This window comes from Paroedura picta, chromosome 1 (assembly GCF_049243985.1).
Source record: "Paroedura picta isolate Pp20150507F chromosome 1, Ppicta_v3.0, whole genome shotgun sequence".
Lineage (NCBI taxonomy): Eukaryota > Metazoa > Chordata > Lepidosauria > Squamata > Gekkonidae > Paroedura > Paroedura picta.
The window spans coordinates 177,109,939-177,122,099 of record NC_135369.1 but is presented as its reverse complement, the minus strand read 5'-3'; the positions used below and the strand labels follow the sequence as shown (position 1 = coordinate 177,122,099).

The window sequence follows — 12,161 nt, the reverse complement described above, 5'->3', positions numbered from 1 at the left end:
GGGCTTGGGCTCGAATTTGAGCCAGGGCAGGCTGCCCCGCCTCTTCCTGCTCCTGCACGGGGGAGGGGGACATCTGGCCCCGTGCACCTCATCTACCCTGTATTTGTTCCCCTGCATGGGAGCTGGAGCAGCTAACTTCCCAGCGTGGAACTGATCCTGGAATCTGGCCGTCCTACTTGTGGCTAGTATTCAACAGGCGGAGTTACAACCAGCTAAACATTTACTCTCGACCAGTGTGTTAAACTGCTGCCTGTGACTGGACCATAAAGGCAGCCCTGCTGGGTCAGACTTGTGGTCTATCTAGTCCAGTATGCTGTTTCACACAGAGGCCAAGGCCTTCCCCTGATGTGGCCACTTGGCAACGGGTTTCAGAGGAATACTGTGGGATTTCTCGTGCTTGAATCTGTTTAACTCCCCTTTAATACCATCGCTGGGATTACGGTTCAGATCTGAATGCGATCCCTGTTTGCCCGGCTGCCTGAGAACTTTCAGAAGCCACGATTTCCCCCATCCCCTTTGAAGGCATTTTGCGGTTACCCAAGGAGGAAGTTGGGGCCATACAGGCCATCTAGTCCAACCCCCCCTGCTCAACGCAGGATCAGCCCTAAGCATCCTAAAGCATCCAAGAAAAGTGTGTATCCAACCTTTGCTTGAAGACTGCCAGTGAGGGGGAGCTCACCACCTCCTTAGGCAGCCTATTCCACTGCTGAACTACTCTGACTGTGAAAAACCTTTTCCTGATATCTAGCCTATATTGTTGTACTTGAAGTTTAAACCCATTACTGCGTGTCCTCTCCTCTGCAGCCAACAGAAACAGCATCCTGCCCTCCTCCAAGTGACAACCTTTCAAATACTTAAAGAGGGCTATCATGTCCCCTCTCAACCTCCTTTTCTCCAGGCTGAACATTCCCAAGTCCCTCAACCTATCTTCATAGGGCTTGGTCCCTTGGCCCCAGATCATCCTCGTCGCTCTCCTCTGTACCCTTTCAATTTTATCTACGTCCTCCTTGAAGTGAGGCCTCCAGAACTGCACACAGTACTCCAGGTGTGGACTGACCAGTGCTGTATACAATGGGACTATGACCTCTTGTGATTTTGATGTGATGTCCCTGTTGATACAGCCCAAAATGGCATTCGCCTTTTTTACCGCTGCATCACAATGCCTGTTCATGTTTAGATTACAATCCACAAGTACCCCAAGGTCTCATTCACACACAGTGTTACCTAGAAGCGTATCCTCCATCCAGTAAGCATGCTTGGTCATTTTTCTGACCAAGATGTAGAACTTTAAAAAGGTAAAGGTATCCCCTGTGCAAGCACTGAGTCATGTCTGACCCTTGGGGTGACGCCCTCCAGCATTTTCATGGCAGACTCAATACGGGGTGATGTGCCAGTGCCTTCCCCAGTTATTACCGTTTACCTCCCAGCAAGCTGGGTACTCATTTTACTCCCAGCCTCATGGGCAGAGCTTTCAGACTGCATGTCTGCTGCCTTACCACTCTGCGCCACAAGAGGCTCTTTGTAGAACTTTACACTTATCTTTATTAAATTGCATCTTGTTCTCATTTGCCCATTTTTCCATTGTGTTCAGATCTCGTTGAACTCTGTCTCTATCTTCCGGAGTATTTGCCAGTCCTCCCAATTTGGTGTCATCTGCAAACTTGATGAGTAGTCCCTCCATCCCCTCATCTAGATCATTAATAAATATGTTAAAAAGTACCGGGCCGAGCACCGAGCCCTGAGGTACCCCGCTACTCACCTCCCTCCAGTCTGATGAAACACCATTGACAACAACTTTTTGAGTGCGGTTCTCTAACCAACCTTATCCACCTATCTGAAAATCCAGAGACTGATCAAAATGTAATGTTGATAAATTCAGGTGTGAAGTCAGGTGGGTCTGAAGAAGCAGAACTCAGTTTGTCCAGGCGCACTGTTAAGACCAACTAAGATTTACTCAAGTTATAAGCTTTTGTGTGCAAGTACAATTCATCAGCCTATACCTTGAATCAAACTTTGTTGGTCTTAAAGATGCCCTTGGACTCAAACTTTGTTAAAAACTGAATGTCTTAGTTTGCCTGTTCGATAGTGGTTCCTTTATTCCAGCTCCCTTGTTCAATCCTCTTCTTTTGGGCTGGTATCTTTGCTTGTATGTGTTATCCCTAACCCCTTTGTTTCACTGCTTTTACTGCTAGACACACATCTTGAAGAAGAAGAGTTGGTTCTTCTCTGCCGCTTTTCTCTACCTGAAGGAACCTCAAAGCGGCTTACATTCACCTTCCCTTTCCTCTCCCCACAACAGACACCCTGTGAAGGGGGTGAGGCTGAGAGAGCCCTGATATTACTGAAGAAGAAGAAGAGTTGGTTCTTATATGCCACTTTTCTCTACTAGGAGTCTCAAAGCGGCTTACAGTAACTTTCTCTTCCTCTCTCCACAACAGTCACCTTGTGAGGTAGATGGGGCTGAGAGAGCTCTGACAGAACAGCTCTGTGAGAACAGCTCTAACAGGACTGTGACGAGCTCAAGGTCACCCAGCACGTGGAGGAGTGGTGGGGAATCAAACCCGGATCCCCAGCTTAGAAGCCGCTGCTCTCAACCACGCTGGCTCCTAAGGCACATCCTTGCAAACCCCTGGCTCATGTGTGGTCACGGTGCCTGGAAATATCGCATTATTGCTTTTTTAGTTCTGTGGCAGACACAACCAGCTGGGCTGCGAGAGGAAAGAGCAGTTTCTCTTTGATGTCCTGCCATCTCTGATCATGTAGGTGGGACCTACTTCAAAGGCGGATCCCCGCCCGGCCTCCCCCTTCCCTCCCTCCCTCTTTCTCTCCTTTGCAAGGTTGACTTTGATGGCAGGGAGAGATTCTCTAGGGCTGTTAATTCACCTCCCATCTCGGTGCGTGTGTCTTTTCACATTGCTGTAATAAGCAAGAGTGGAAGATGAGGTTTAACACTCTTCTCTTCTCATAGCATTCTGGATGGGCAGGGGAGGGGAATAAGCAGTGTCAGATGTGCTCTTTATCTGAGGCCCTTGCATGCCGCCTAATCAAAGGCACAGCTGCCCGGTCACAAAAGGGGGAAGCAATCAAGGTGGGGACTCCACAAAAACAGCTGTTGGCAAAATTGGGGGGGGGGGAGATTAATAAACCTGGATGGTGCGGGAGTGTGAAGTTCCCATAAGTGAAAGAAGGATCTGGCTTTTTCCATGGTGTTTTTGAGTTGATGATCCGATATCGCAGGGGTAGGAGCTCATGGGAATTGTAGTCCATGAACATCTGGAGCACCACAGGATGACTACCCCGTTCCTAGTAGAAGCAAAGAGCCCAATACTTGACATACTTAACACTCAAGTATGATTTTGAAGTCCTCAAGAAGGTGGAGAGCTAGACTGGATGGCCCCTTGTGGACTCTTCCAGCTCTGTGTGATTCTGATGTTGAGAATAATATGTTTTGCTTGTATTGTTGTTATTATTATTAAAATTTCTATACCGCCCTCCCCAATATGGCTCAAGGCGGTGCACAAGGTGGGTCAAAATTAGCAGTAAATTAAAAACCAATACAAGACATTGACACTAACCGTATAAAACAAAATAAAAACGTAGGTAACAGATGAGCATTAAAGCCCATAAATCTCCAGACTAGGTATCACTTAGTGGGGGTGTTTTGTGCTCAGTCTTGCAGGCCCTGAGGAACTATGCCAGCTCCTGCAGGGCCCGGATCTCCTCCAGGAGCTCATTCCACCAAGTAGGGTGGAAAACATCCTGGGCCCGGTTGAGGACAGACGTACTTCCTTGGGGCCAGGGACCACCAACTGGATGGAATTTGCAGAGTGGAGTGCTCTTCGGGGGCCTAGGCAGAGAGGCAATGCCTCAGGGTACACTGGGCCCAGATTGTGGCTTGCATTAAACATACTGCTGTGTACTGCTGTTTGGAAAACATGCTCTGTTTTTCAGCAGTCACATAAGACTCTTATATCGAAAGCAAAGTAGAAGCATGAAAAATGAGTCAGCCATGGTGGCGGTGGAAAGAGTGATCAAGCCCCAGCTGACTTAAATCAACCTTGTAGAGCCAAACTGTGGCTCTCCAGATGTCCATGGACTACAATAACCATGAGCCAGCATTATGTTGGCAGGGGTTCATGGGAACTGTATTCCATGGACCTCTGGAAAGCCACCCCTGCTGTAGTGTTTTCACGGCAAGAGGCATGCAGAATTGCTTTGCCATTGCCTGCCTCCCCATCACAACCCTCGTCATCCTTGCAGGTTGCCCATCCAACTACTGACCAGGGCTGACCCTGCTTAGCCTTGGAGATATGGGGAGACTGGACTTCTCTGGCCTACCCAGGTGAGAACAAATGATAAAGGCAACTTTTTTCACCTTCAAGTCCCAGCTGACTGAAGGCCTGTGAGCTTTTCAAGGCAAAAGTTGTTCAGCGATTTGCCGTTGCCTCCATGTCTCAAGCGTATCCTTCCTTGGTGGTCACCTCTCCAGATGCTGACCAGGGTCGACCCTCCTTAGCTTCTGAGATCTAGTGAGACAGGTTAGCTTTCCTCTGTAAAACTCTTCATCTCTGGAATTCTCTAGAATCATAGAATCATAGAGTTGGAAGGGGCCATACAGGCCATCTAGTCCAACCCCCTGCTCAACGCAGGATTAGCCCTAAGCATCCTACTCTAATGGCAACCCACCTGAGAAGGTGGCTGAACAGGTGAGTGAAGCAGCATACCTGGGAATGTATCTCCGTGCCCTTTGTGAGGGGCAACTTTTCCACCTCCCCCGACAGTATGCCATTTTCTGCTGCTGTGGCACACCTGGTGGTTGGCCAGCCAGACAAAAATGGCATCGTTCCAAGTTAATGAGCACCAGATAGCATATTAAGGATCTGGAGAAAGCTCGAGGCCATTGACTTTTTTAGCTTTTCTTTTTATTATTGAATTCAGAACTCATCAAATATAATTATCCTGATTAATTTCTAGCCCACGAAATTTGAAAGACTCTGTGAACTGGTGATTTTTCCATTGCGGTGAATTGCGCACAGAGACACCCCCACGGGATAGAATGGAGCTCTGTTTTCCCCTTTGGGAAGGGGAAGGGTGTGCATGCCTCACACACTCCTCTCCAAGGAGGATTGTCAACTGCCCACTTCTGGCAAGCATTTGCACGCCACTGAGCTCACCGGCCCATTGATGCTGATGATTATGCCAGAAGAAAACATTTTGTTGGGAGGAATACTCTGGGAATCCTACTTTGTTTTGACCATAGAATTCTGGGGGGGGGGGGGGTGGAAGTTCCTAGAGTGTGGACTGGAAATGATGTCACTTCTTGAGACAGAAGCAAACCCTCCCCCATAATCTCGGGTCTGTCCAGCCCATCAACCTATCCTGGATCTTGTCTTCCATAACTCAGAAGAGGCAGGCACTACGTTTTCCCCATTAATGTCTCTGGGTGGAGAAGCATGTTCTAAAATTCCACAGTTCCCAGGTGTGAGTGTGGGGCCTAATTAGGGTTAGGGCCATGGTGTCCAAGGGGGACTTTGGCCTCTCACTGTGGCACTTTTTTGACCTCAAATGGTCCACAGGGCCACTATTTGCCCCACTAGAGAGTACACCACGAAAAGAGGACGGTTTGAAATGAATATAACAGCAGAAGAAAGAATCTACCCTAGGCTATAATTAACAGTTAAACAATTTAACAATGAATAATAATAAAAATACAGTTTATCTTATCTCTTCTTTTAATAGTGATCAAACAATTAAAATGGACTCCAGATTTATAGCGTTTTCAATGTGGCATTTTCAAACCAGTTCAATCTGGGCTGTTGCTTACATTTTCTAGCTCCTCCATTAATGGATCTGTAAGGAGACCTTCTTGCTGCAGGATATCATGGGAGCACAATAGGGGGCAGCAAACGAGGGTAGTGATGTCACTTCCAGCCTGAACCCGGCAGTATCATTGCATTGGATCCCAAAATGTCGTAGCAGTGAAGTAATATGACTTTCAGGTTTGTGCCAGAAGGAATATCATGGCTTTGGCATAATAATCCAGACACATGTTCCCGTCTCCTACCTAGGGGATTATTAGGGGTCTGGCAAACCTGTGGAATTACAGTTGATGTCCAGACAACAAAGATCAGTCCCCTAGTAGAAAACAGATTTTTGGGAGGCTGAACCCTATGGCATTCTTCCCCACTGGGGTTTCTGTCCTTACCAGACCTCCAAGAGTTTTCCAACCTAGATCTGGCCACTCTTTCCCTTCCAGTTGCCAGGAGGGAACCTGCCAAGGTTAGGGACTGTCAACATTTAGGAGGGTTGACAACTGGAGGTGCCAACCTCCAGGTGCATCCTAGAGACCTCTTGGAATTATAACTGATCTCCTGACAACAGGAAACAGTTCCCCTGGAGAAAATGGGTCTTTGGACGGTGGACTCAGTGGTCCTCTATCCCACTAAAGACCCGTTCCCAGAATCTACCCCAAAATTCCAGGAATTTCCCAACCTGGAAATGGCAACTATGATGGTAGTCCTACCATGAACCGATAACTTATTTCTATCATCAAGCAATGATGTGGAGTACCTTAAGGAATTGCTAGAAATTTTGTAAAAGCTCCAATGGTGACCAAACTGTGGGCCTCCAGATGTCCATGGACTGCAGTTCCCATGTGCCCCTGCCAGCTTGACCAATTGGCAGGGGCTCATGGGAATTGTGGACCATGGACATCTGGAGACCCACAGTCTCGCCACTCTTTCCATAGAATTTCTGACAATTCCTTCTGCTAACTTACATCACTCCCCAGCTTTCCCCTCAAGCAGAGTAGCCAATGCCACCACACAGGTGGTGGAGGAAGGGTGCTCTCAAGGAGCTTTGTCTCCACACTTACCCAAACCCAGAATGATGTCACCTGGAAGTGACGTTGGAGATGTTAGGAGCGACACTCTGGCTCCTGGATGGTAAAAAATCAGCTTCAAACCATAACATTTTGCCCCAAACCCAGAGTATCTCTCCTCAATGACCCCAGTGTGCGGATATCACTTCCAAGGGAAGTCAGGACATTTTTCCTGGTTAAAGGTAAAGGTATCTCCTGTGCAAGCACCGAGTCATGTCTGACCCTTGGGGTGACGCCCTCCAGCATTTTCATGGCAGACTCAATACGGGGTGGTTTGCCAGTGCCTTCCCCAGTCATGACCGTTTACCCCCCAGCAAGCTGGGTACTCATTTTACCGACCTCGGAAGGATGGAAGGCTGAGTCGACCTTGAGCCAGCTGCTGGGATCGAACTCCCAGCCTCACGGTCAGAGCTTCAGACTGCTTGTCTGCTGCCTTACCACTCTGCGCCACAAGAGGCTCATTTTCCTGGTTAGTGTGAGGGAAATGTGGAAGGGAGATCTAAGAGGCAAGGATCTCTGCGGAAGTGGCTGTTTTGGGAGGGATTCCCTGCCGCACGCTTTCTGGAAACCCCAAAGAGGAGGGAACAATGCCAAAGCAGGGGTTTCCATGGGCCTAATGAACATCTGGCACCCTTACCCTGGAGTGACACAGCCATGTGACCGATGCCGCTATTTTCTCGGCCACAGCTCCAGTCCAAGCGAGCTGCCAACAGGAGCTCTCCCGCCATCGCAGGAAGCCCAAATCCCAGCAAAAGCATCCATGGAGGTTTGCACTTCCTGTTTTCCCGTAGCCACCACGAGGAAGAGCCAACTTCAGAATTCATCCCACCTAAGGCCCCCTATCATCTGTGTTGAGAACAGGCCGGATCAGGCCTCAGTGTTACCGCCAGAGGAGCCTTAAGGGCTGGGAATCAATTCAGTCATGCTTAGATGTCTGTTATAACTACCTGGCTCTGTATTAAATCAAGATTAAAATTAGCTACCAAGAGTCAACAGATTGGTGTCTGATCTCAACCGAAGCTACCCATTTTTGGCATGTTACCACCCATGTTACCTGACATCAGAATCCGCCTCGCTTGGCTTTCTGATTCAAAACGAACTTTCATCTTTCGCATAATGATATATTGAAAGACGCGTTGACAGGCCGCTTCTCACGTTCTCTTTTCTAAAGGCCTGCCAAATCGAAGATTTAACGACTTCGAGTCACAGAAGTCCCTTGTCGGTTTAGCCCAAGTTTCGTAATTTAATATTGCCTTAACGACTTGCTTTTTTTTTTTAAAAAAAGAACAACAACAACAAGGTTTTGCAGCAGAGTCGTTCCAAATGTCTGTTTGATTTCCCTTATTATTTTCCTCACATCGACTTCAAAAAAACACACACAAAAAAAACCCCGGATGGAGTGTTTTCTCTGCCACCAGGAGAAATATTGCCTTCTGACATACCGCGCTAAAGAATTTTCTTTTAAATACAGTAATTACGCTATGGCTATCATCTTAGAAAGACGGATTCGGGAGTGGTCTCTGAAATCTTCACAAATTACATTGAGGGATGTCTCCTAACTCGACCTGCACCTAGCCAGATGTAAAAAGTTTGCTGTTCTTTTTGCAGATGTTGGTAGCATTAGGGGGTGTAAAGACTTTTGATGTGAAAGCCTCTCTCTCTCTCTGGTCTTTGGAATTAATAGACATTGTTGGAGTGTGTGGGAGACTGGCAACCATTGAGATGTGATATGTCAAACCCCTCAAATCCACAATTTTTGACCCCTCTCGGGCCTCTTTGTGCTTTTTGCCACAATTTCCACTAGGGCCCATGGAAACAGGAGGACACACAGGCTAGTGAGGGGTATCCATGTTTGAGGATGGGAAGGACGGCATGGGGGGCCCCCATCCGCCCGGCATGATGGGGACCGCTCCTCTCCACCCTCACACCAGCATGCTCCTCACGTCTGTGCATCTTTCTCCCATTTGCCTCCCACCATCAATGCTCATGTGCCTGCTCCCTCCTGCCATTGCTACCAGAGCTCTTAACACTGCACCAACCCACCCCCTTCCTCTGGACCCGTGGGCAGTCGGGAGCACAGGTACAGACGAGTAGCATGGGAAGTATGTGGGCTTGGCCAGTGGCAGTGAGCCCTACCAGAAGCTCAGGATCCCGGCAGTTGCTCCCCCTCTGAATACTCTGACATGGATCCTGATTTGTGTCGGCAGAATTTAAATATGCAAAAGAGGGGCAAGGCACCAGGTTGAAAAGAACACAGTAGTTTTATTACGAAGAGACACTTTGTATAGAAAGGGGAGAGAGAAAGCCCTGTGTAATCATTCTGTTCTGTTCATCCAGTCATTCTGTCTGTTCCTTCTGGAGGCAAGCAGGGAGGAAGTGCGCTCGAAGAAACAGGAAGTCTCCAATGAGCCAGGCAGGTCATTGGAGGAGAGGGCAGTTCCTGGTCTAAATATGCTAAATACACATGTCCTCCAATGCCCTCTGTAGGATATTTATTTGTTGGTTTATTTTATTATTACACATTTAGTCTGCCGCACCCGGCCTGCCAGCTCACAGTGGCTAACAACAATAAAAGCATAACCCCCCTGCCAACCACAAGCTAATAATCACAGCCAAATCCCTTCTCCCCTCAATCTTCCTAACCTCCAGAGATGATGTTATAGGGGAGCTTCCGCAGAGAGACAACATCTCCCATCAGCCTGGGCTCAACCAAAACCCTGGCGGAAGAGCTTCGTCTTGTAGGTTCTCCGGAATTGTGTCAGTTGCAACAAGGCCCTTAGTTCAGGGGTAGTCAAACTGCGGCCCTCCAGATGTCCATGGACTACAATTCCCAGGAGCCCCCAGCCAGCGAACGCTGGCAGGGGGCTCCTGGGAATTGTAGTCCATGGACATCTGGAGGGCCGCAGTTTGACTACCCCTGCCTTAGTTCTTCCGGGAGCTCATTCCACCCGGCAGGGGCCAGGACCGAAAAAACCCTGGCCCCGCAAGAGGCTAGACGAACTTCCCGTATATGCTGCTGGATCATGCGCACTGTAGATCTTGCCCATTCCCACAACCTGCACGTCCAGAGGGTGGTGTTTCCGCACGTCTTGCTGTTCCACCCGTGCTGGATTACCAAAAGAAACTTGACTCCGAGGAAGTGCAGCGTCAAGTTGGTGGAGTGGCTGCCGATGACTCCGATTCCGTGTAAGCACAAGAGAAAGCACGATTCCGTCAGATGGGCCAAAGCCAACCATGGAACTTCAGGCCACCTTCCCTCGATGAGAGACTGTGCTAGACTCGAAGAAGCTGGGCGTCTAACTGCGCCCTGCCAACAAGAGGCCTTTCTAAACAATGGAGTTGCGTAATTAATCTGCAGTTACTGCTTATAATAATATTACAATAACAGTATTATTATTTGGCAGGGGATCTAGACTTCTCCCCTCGAGGTAGGGCTTCCCAGTAGTCAAATTACAATGTCTGGCTTCCGAGAAGGCACCATTTTCCCACCAGCTAGTATAATCAGTCCTACCAAGAATCAGTGTGGCTTCAATCTGCTTGTACAACTGTAAACGATTGAATGACGCCAGTAAGAACAGGGGAGTGAATGCGTCCTCTCCGCCCCTCATGGCTTTCTCTCACGCATGTTTTTATGGCTATTCTTTGGGGGGGGGGTAGGTAAGCCCTTAATGGCTTTGGATGAGTGCTGTTCTAGTATTACACAGAAGGAGCTAAACCCTCCTCTCCAACTTTGAGAAGTTGCCAGTCAAATCTCAGCAGGAGCTAGGTTCTGGAGACCCCATCTGTGACTCAGGCACCCACTGGAACACCCCTTTCTTTCTTAGGACATTGACTGCCCAGTGCTAAATGGATTCCGTAGAGAAAACTCTTTGTTTGTTTGTTTACTTTTCGGTGTTTAGGCCGCCCTTCTCCAAACAGTCTCGGAGCAGCTTACAATAGGAGATAAAACAGTCAGAATCCAAACCATTAAAACAACAAAGTTTCCTGTTAAGAATATCACAACATTTCCTCTTGCCTAATCGTGTTGTCCTAAAATCATACCCTAATGGGCCACAAGTACATTTCAAGATGTTCTACTATGTGGCCTGGCTCGAGATGGGGGGAAATAGTCTGGGTGGGAACCCAGGGCAGGGGGCTTTCTGATCAAAGCCAAGTTCATGAGCATTCTAGTTGAAACTTTCCAATACCTTCACTCTTCCTTATGCAGAACTGGTGTAGAGGCGCTGGCGGGGTTCTAGAGTTAAGATGTGTTGGCTTTAACGCATTTTAAATTTTAATGCTGTATGGGTTTTTATTTGCTGATGTAAGCCGCCCCGAGACCATTTGGAGGAGGGCAACATATAAATAAATAAAAGAGAGGGGGTGCAGTAAAAAGAGCCTGTCTACCTGTAAAAGCGGTAATATATAGCCAATGTAGTAATTGTGCCTGGCGAGAGGACCTAGAAAATCTGCTTGCTTAATTTGTTTGTGTGTTTTATTTGTCTGCCTGTGTGTTTATTAGATTTATTTATTTATTTTTCAATTTTTAGACCGCCACTCTGGACCACAGCCGTCTCATGGCGGTTTACAAATATAAAAACAAGTACCCCGCAATATATATAAAACAATGTAAAATACATAAAACCTTAGTACAATAAATAGAAAGATAGAAGGAAAGAAGATGGCGGCCTAATCAGATTCTTAACCCTCCCAGTCCCAACCATGCTGTAATGGGCCTTTGGTTCAATAAGATGACCCTCTGCAGGTGGTAGCGCGGGGGTCCTGATCATTAGAAAGTATGGCAGGATTCACCTCGCCTCAACCAAACACCTGGCTTCACCTGGCTCTCGGATTCACCTGGCCTCAACCAAACACCTGGCTTCACCTGGCTCTCGGTGACTCACAACTGTAAAACCAGTACAGTTCCAACCAAACAATTCAAATAAAACATCTGTGAAGGCAAAGGGGTGGTAGATTACAGTAGATGAGTGATTGGGATGTAAGTGTCCTGCATAGTGCAGGGGGGTTGGACTAGATGACCCATGAGGTCCCTTCCAACTCTATGATTCTATCAATTTACATTAAACAATAACAGCATGGGTCGCTTATACTAGGCTAAGGACAAGAACAACCTGTCCAGCATCGTCATCTGATTTTTATAACGGAAAGATTGGTGTTTATAGAGGAGGTTCCATTGGGCTCAACTGAACACCCGGCGGAAGAATGTCTTGCAGGCCCTGTGGAACTGAGATTTGAGAATGAAATCAGTCACAAGAAAGCAAGATTAGGTTTGAGCAGCACT

At 47.8% G+C, this 12,161-nt stretch overlaps 1 protein-coding gene across 1 annotated transcript in view; it reads left to right on the top strand.

The window, feature by feature from the left end:
- Positions 1-12,161, top strand: part of FERMT1 (FERM domain containing kindlin 1) — a 290,949-nt gene that overhangs the window by 25,847 nt on the left and 252,941 nt on the right. The window lies entirely within an intron of this gene.